This window comes from Gossypium arboreum, chromosome 4 (assembly GCF_025698485.1).
Source record: "Gossypium arboreum isolate Shixiya-1 chromosome 4, ASM2569848v2, whole genome shotgun sequence".
Lineage (NCBI taxonomy): Eukaryota > Viridiplantae > Streptophyta > Magnoliopsida > Malvales > Malvaceae > Gossypium > Gossypium arboreum.
Genome location: NC_069073.1, coordinates 71395747 through 71402713, shown reverse-complemented (window position 1 = coordinate 71402713; position 6967 = coordinate 71395747). Strand labels below are relative to the sequence as shown.

Genomic DNA, 6967 nt, shown 5'->3' with positions numbered 1-6967 from the left:
ATTAAGACGTACCACTTACTCAAAACCCTTCCTACCTAGCATTAAAGAATACCACCATGTGCAAACCTCTGTAGACACGAGAAAGATTCAACCAACTAATACACAATATAAGGCCAAGTCCCTCTCACAAGGTGAATTAAAGGGTTAGGTGTCAAACACCAAACACTATCTATCTATGGAAAATAAATGTTAGTTGTTTTGTTTGCAGTAAAAAAAAATGGCATGCATATTTAATTGGGAGGCGCTTCTTGATTCAAACAGACCACCAAATTCTCAAATTCCTCTCGGATGGATAGGCCATCACACCATACCAACAAAAGTGGGTTACAAAAATGTTGTGATACGATTACTCTATTCTCTACAGAAAAGGCTCCCTGAACACTATAGTCGATGCTCTATCCAGAAGGTCCCATGTGCAAGATGGACAGATGCTCCAATGTGAGATCAACAAGGTATGGTCTGAAATTTGGAAAGAATTGTTAGCATAGTACTGGTGGACACAAAACTGTAGCAAGTAATGTATGAGCTACAATAGTAACCCCATGCTCACCTTAAATATAGCTGGGATAGATTAGTATTGCGGAGAAAGGGAAAGGTGGTCATTGGCAGTAATACAGAGCTCAGGAGGGATCTTTTCCACAATTTCCATGATAGTCCATTGGAGGCCACTCTAGAATACATGCCATACGACACCGCGTCTCCAGTTTACTTTACTGGAAGGGTCTATCGAAGGATCTTAAGAACTGGGTGCAGGAGTGTTTAACTTGTCAAAGATGCAAAGTAGACCTTGCAGCCTCCCCTGATCTCCTTTAGCCTCCACTTATCCCCAATTGGGCTTAGTCTACCATTAGTATAGACTTTATTGATGTGCATTTAAGGGAAAGAACACAATAATGGTCGTGGTTGACCAACTCACTAAGTATGGACACTTCTTATCATTAGCTCACCCGTTCACTGCAGTCACTATTGCCCAAGAATTTATTTGTCACATTTACAAACTCCATGGAGCCCCTGAGTCCATTGTGTCAGACCGAAACACAATTTTCATTAGCATCTTCTGGCAAGAGCTATTTAAACATATAGGAACCAAATTACATCTCTCTACTCCATACCACCCACAAACGGATGGTCAAACAGAGGCCTTGAATAGATGTTTAGAAGGCTATTTCCGTTGCATGATAGGTGAGAGACCTAGCGATTGGGTCAGTTTGGCTACCTTTAGTCGAATGCTGATATAATACCACACATCACACAACCATACACTCTTTTCCTTATACAACACTTTATGGTCAAGACCACCTTTACACCAACCTTATGTTGCTGGGTCTTCATTAGTGGCTACTGTGGATCGTAGCTTGCAAGCAAGAGAAACAGCTCGACAGCTACTCAGATTTCATTTTAAAAGATCTCAAGGAAGAATGAAACTGTTGGCTGATAAAAAAAGATCAAATAGAGAATTTTAGGTGGGTGATTTGGTTTATCTTCGATTGCAACCTTATCGACAACACTCCATTCGATGAATAGTGAATCAAAAACTATCCCCCAAATACTTTGGCCCGTATCCTATTAAAGCTAAAGTGGGACGAGTTGCTTATAGACTATCCTTACATGTTGGGTCGAGAATTCACCCTAACTTCCACATATCACAACTGAAAAAACATATTGGTTGAGCACCTCATTCTCCATTACTACTCTTAGTCAGATCTGAAGGTGCTCTACTGAAAGTTCTAACCAAGATCGTGGACAAACGGATGGTCAAAAGGGGTAATCAGGCCATCGCCGAGGTTTTAGTGGAATAGGCAAATGCTTTTCCTGGGGACTCAACATGGGAGAATTTTAATGAATTTTGCAAGAAATTTCCAGACTTTGTTCCTTGAGGATAAGGGTCATGTTCGAGGGAGGAGTAATTGATATAGGACAGAATGCTACTTCAACACAATGGTCTACCTTTTAATTTACTGTTAATTTCGTTAATTAAATGTTTTGTTAATGCTTGTTTAATTAAGGCAAAAACTCTGCGTTTTGTTTAGTGAAACGATGCGTGTAAGGAATTTCTAAAATGCATCGTTTCAATCCTAGCTTAGTCAGTAAAACAGTGCACAGTTGATAACTGTCTTGACAACTATTTTTTAGTTGTTATCTTGTAGCCGGCATTTGTCTTTATTTAAGCAGCAAGGAGGCTCAAAAAATGTTATGAATGAACAGACCGGAATTCTTAATTCTCCATATTCTTCCTTCTTCTTTAAAGTTTTCTTCTTCCTCCTTCTCCCTTATTTTTCTATCTTCTGTGTGTTACTTACCATGGTGTCACTGTTCTCAACCTCGATAGTTATGGTCTTACAGGTTAGGGTTTTGACAAATGTCTACACCTTTTATTGTCCCTGACTTTCTTTTTGTAATCAGCCTTTCGAAAAAGAACTAACAACTTGAATGGTTGATTCTTGGCTTTTATACTTCAATTTTCTAGGGTTCCTTTTGGAGACGATGATGTAATTAGGCCCTTTCTCAGCACAAAAAGGAAAAGAAATACTGGGCTTTATAAACTTGCTCAACCCAATTTTCAATCATAATTATCTATTATACATGTCATATATGTTCAAATCTTTTAGGTTTGTAACACTTGTATATTGATGTATAGGGTTAGCTGAAAAGTTAAATTAGTTATTACTAGTTTGTATGCTGATGTCTGGGTTGTTCATGTATATTTAAAAAAACATGTTATATGTCGATTGAGTCTTAACTCGATTGATATTGGTATCGTTGTCAGTGTAGGAGGACGTAGATTTGAGTGCGGTCAAGTGCATTATCCTCTTATTTAAGAGTTGGGGAGGGATTATGGGTAGTTCTAGGCATTCTATAAAAAAGAATGAGATTAATGCTAAAAAATAAAACATATTATATTATGGTATTTTATTATAATTTTTAAATAATTTGCATTGTTTTAAATTGATAATTTAAGAAAAAGATACATACAATTATTTTAATTAGAATAATTAAAAGTGTTAGCTATTTAGAATAAGTAATGACATTGTAAAAATAAAAGAGAAAATTTATGCCAAAATTAAAGTATAAAAAGTTAATCCAAATAGAATTATGCAAATAGTGACTAAACCGAATTAAATTAAAAACATTAAACCCTAAATATAATTTTTTTCTCCTTTTCTCATTGAATGCATAGCTTGTCTTTTCTTCTCCCATCTTCTTCTTTGCATTCCTTAAAAAATACACCGTAAATGAAGAACATGTTTGTATATTTAGGTTTAACCTGTCAAAAAGCGAAATCGAAAAATTCAAATCTTATTTATGCAGTCATTGTATTAGAATTTTAAGAAAATCCTTCTCTGGTGTAAGAGTTATAAAATTAATGGAGCACCTAAAAATATTGGAAGGAAATCTCATCAAAGCACAAGACTTAATTTATTTTGGTTTTCTAAAATTTGTAGATAAAAAAATGAAAATTAAAATAATCTCTTCAAAGCAGAATATTTTGAGTTTATTTGGTTTCTAAAACCCAATATATATATATATGGTGGAAGAACATTTCATCAATGCACAATATTTGAAATATTTTCTATCAATAAAATAGTTTGACTTTTTTTGTTTGAAATTGACTACTTTTTAACAGGAATATATATATTTTTTATGTTTACTGATTTTAGATCCATTGTACGCATTTGACGATTTATTTTATGTGCTTTTAAAAAAAAATTATTGATCTTAAAATATGTAGTTCTAAAAAAAATTAGTCTGAAACAACATATAAATCACTTCAAGTTTTAAAAAAAATATATATATATATATATATATATATTTCGTAATCAAAATTTGAAAACCTATGAAATTTATTTAACAATTTTTTTAAAAAATATTTACAGTATTACTATTTTATATAAATATTGTATAAACAATATGTAATCCAAGAAAAAGATACTAATATATTGGAATACCTTTTGCCATTCATATCCCAAAGGCATCTCTTCCTTGCTTTGTGGCAATGGTAAGACTTGATGTTTCCCTTGCTTAAAAGAAAATTGTACTGTGACGAAGGTAAAACTGAACTGACTGCAAATTTAAAAATAAAAATAAAAATAAAATACCTCTTATTTTCGGTGTCTCAACGAAAATATTGGGTGAAGAACGATGTGATTTAATTTAATATATAGAGGATATTTATATCTTGCAAATACGGAAGAATCAAATTCAGAAATATTTAATTTAGTATTTTGAATTCATTGAAATTTTAATTTATATTCTAACAATAAAATGAAGTTGAAATATATTTGGTAGCTTGTAATGTTAATTTTATTTTCTAGCATGACTAGTGCGGACTCGTAATGTACATTTGTTGTTTCCTTTTTTAAGTTGCTTGTGTGAGAATGTAATTATGGTAATAAAGTATATAGTTTTCGTTTAAGTACCTTTTATAAAATTGTAAAATGCATTAATGTTACCAAAATACAACTTTAAAGAAATTTAGTCAAAATTGTTTTTATTGTATGTTGGATTGTTAAAATTAATGGTAAATTATATAGGTAGTTATTTAACTATTAAAATGTTTATTTTAGGTATTTAAAATAAAAGAGTTTGCAATTTAAGCATCCATGCTACATAGTTCAGTCATTTTGGTCACTCCCGTTAAAATCACAAACGACAAGCTAACGTGGCAGTTAAAAAAGTCAATATAATAACAAGTTTAGGCCTTAAATTTTACATATTATATCAATTTAGTCATAATTTAAAAAATTATAAATGGCCTCAATTTGATCCTAATTCTAAAAAATTCAAAGAAACATATAAAAGTATATAAATACTTTTCAAAAAATATAATAATCAATTAACCCTCAAAATTTACAAATGATCTCTATTTGGTCATAATTGATTACATTACCAGGAAATAAGGCAATTATGTTCCTATATGATGATCTTGAAGGAAATTCCCTTCCTTTGCGTTGTTGTTGAAATTGTTTCAATTGAGCTTAAGAGAGTGGGAGAGGGACGGTGGAGGAGGGAGGGAGGGAGGGAGTGATGGGCATCGAAACCACCAAAAATAATTCCTACAAAAATAACTCTAAATAGTAGTATAGAGTGGTAGTAGCATCCAGTCCATAAGGATCGGATGTTATTATCAACTTCTGCATTTATCTTATGAACAGAACGTTTGTCGTGTCGAAAGTCGTGGCAAAGGTCGTGCCCACGACTCCAAACGAATCTACTAAAAAATAAACAAATAGATCAAGGGAGTTTTGAAATGTTTAGAAACTAAATAATTGAAACAACATAAATAAATAATTAAATAAATTGGAAATTAAATTGGAAATTAAATTCGGATTTTGTAATCAAAGATAAATAGCCTTAGCCCTAGACTCATTAGATTCTAGTTTAAGAATCAATACTTGAAAATTGATCTTCTCCTCGAAACAATAAGTTGGTTATAGTAGTTAAGAACGTCCTAACCATCAATTCTTCCTCTCGTAGCTGGTCCGGGTACAACCTGTAAGCCAACCTTTATCGATTATCTAACTGAGATACATATGTTCCTTATTCAGGATTCTGACATACTCGCACTCTGAAGAACCCAACTCGAATCAACGACCTCAGCCGCATGGGTCGTTTAAACCCGATCACTTCTTCCTTGATTTGTTCTCGGATATCCGAATACAGCATGGCCGACTCGTTTCTCCAACTGTCAGCAAACACGACTCCAAGCCAACGTGCACTTTGACTTGAAATCGAGTTACTTTAAGGGATGATTTGTCTATCCCGATACTTAGGAAAAAATAAATACTGATTGGAGGATTTTAAGTACGAATATGTATCTCACGGTTCCTGACCGGAAAGAACACCGGCCTAAAGCTAAGTTGGAATTTAGTGTAGCATGGATTTAATCATGCTTGTAGGTTGTGGAAGGTGATTGGATTTGTATGAAAGATGGTGGAAGTTAGGAAGGAAAAGGACTTGGAAAGTAATTAGACGAATTTTGAAAAGGAAACAAGAATTGGGAACAAAACAACAGAATGTTACGCACCAATTCAATTGCAAATTGAAACCAAAATGGGAAAATTAGATGTCTTTCCTAAATGCATTAAAGGCCTATTTATATACATGAAATTTACTAACATAAAATCAAAATAAAAAAATAAAATAAGATTTTTTTTCTATTTTTGGCTTTTACAAAGTCAAAAATTCTGATGAATCCTTAGCTTTCTCCACATTTTTGATTCGGCCTCATTTTATTGATCGTGTTTCAATTTGGTCATTTTCTGCTCATTTTTGTCTCTTAATGTCCCAATTGAATCCCTGACAAGATTAAAACATAAAAGCACTAATTTAGCAGGGATTAATTCAGAAATAAACCGAATTAAACACCAAATGTCATGCAAATTAACATGTTATCAAATCCCCCTACTTAGCTCATGCTTGTCCTCAAGCATATTGTTCCTTCAAACATTAGAAATTATTCTACAATTTATTAAAAATTGAGCCTATTTTTCGCATCCATAATCAATGGAAACAACATAGGCAAAAATAAATAAGCGTAATCCAGAATATATAGTTTAATCAACAAGTGGCATAAAACTGAAATATGTGAACTAAATCATTTCACTAAATTGATTTTGAATCCAAATTTTGCAAGGCATTATTAATTAATTACGCATTAAAATTATTTTTAGACATAGTCAAATCTTTCTACGTGAACTAGGATGACAATCCAAGCACCCTATCTCGGTTACTCAGTTCAAACAGTCTTTTTTTTAAGGCTCGGTTAGCGGAATGTTTGCAAGTTATCGATTTGTCGCTCAAACCTTTTTACGTAAGATAAAATGACAACCCAAGCACCCTATCCCGGTTACTCAATTCGGTCACGTTTTCGAAACTTTCACTCATAACTTGAGCCTTTATTTATTTATTCATTTTATTTAATTATTTATGTACAAGCAAATATTTTTTCAAACAACCAATTTATATG

At 32.6% G+C, this 6967-nt stretch overlaps 1 long non-coding RNA gene across 1 annotated transcript; it reads right to left on the bottom strand.

Annotated features, from left to right (window-relative positions):
• Positions 1–245: 245 nt before the first annotated feature.
• On the bottom strand, positions 246–1942 carry LOC128291805 (uncharacterized). Its single transcript, XR_008281725.1, has 2 exons — positions 551–1942; positions 246–459 (listed from the first exon to the last, which is right to left on the bottom strand). It is a non-coding gene; the product is annotated as an uncharacterized LOC128291805 (long non-coding RNA).
• Between the last annotated feature and the right edge of the window lie 5025 nt (positions 1943–6967).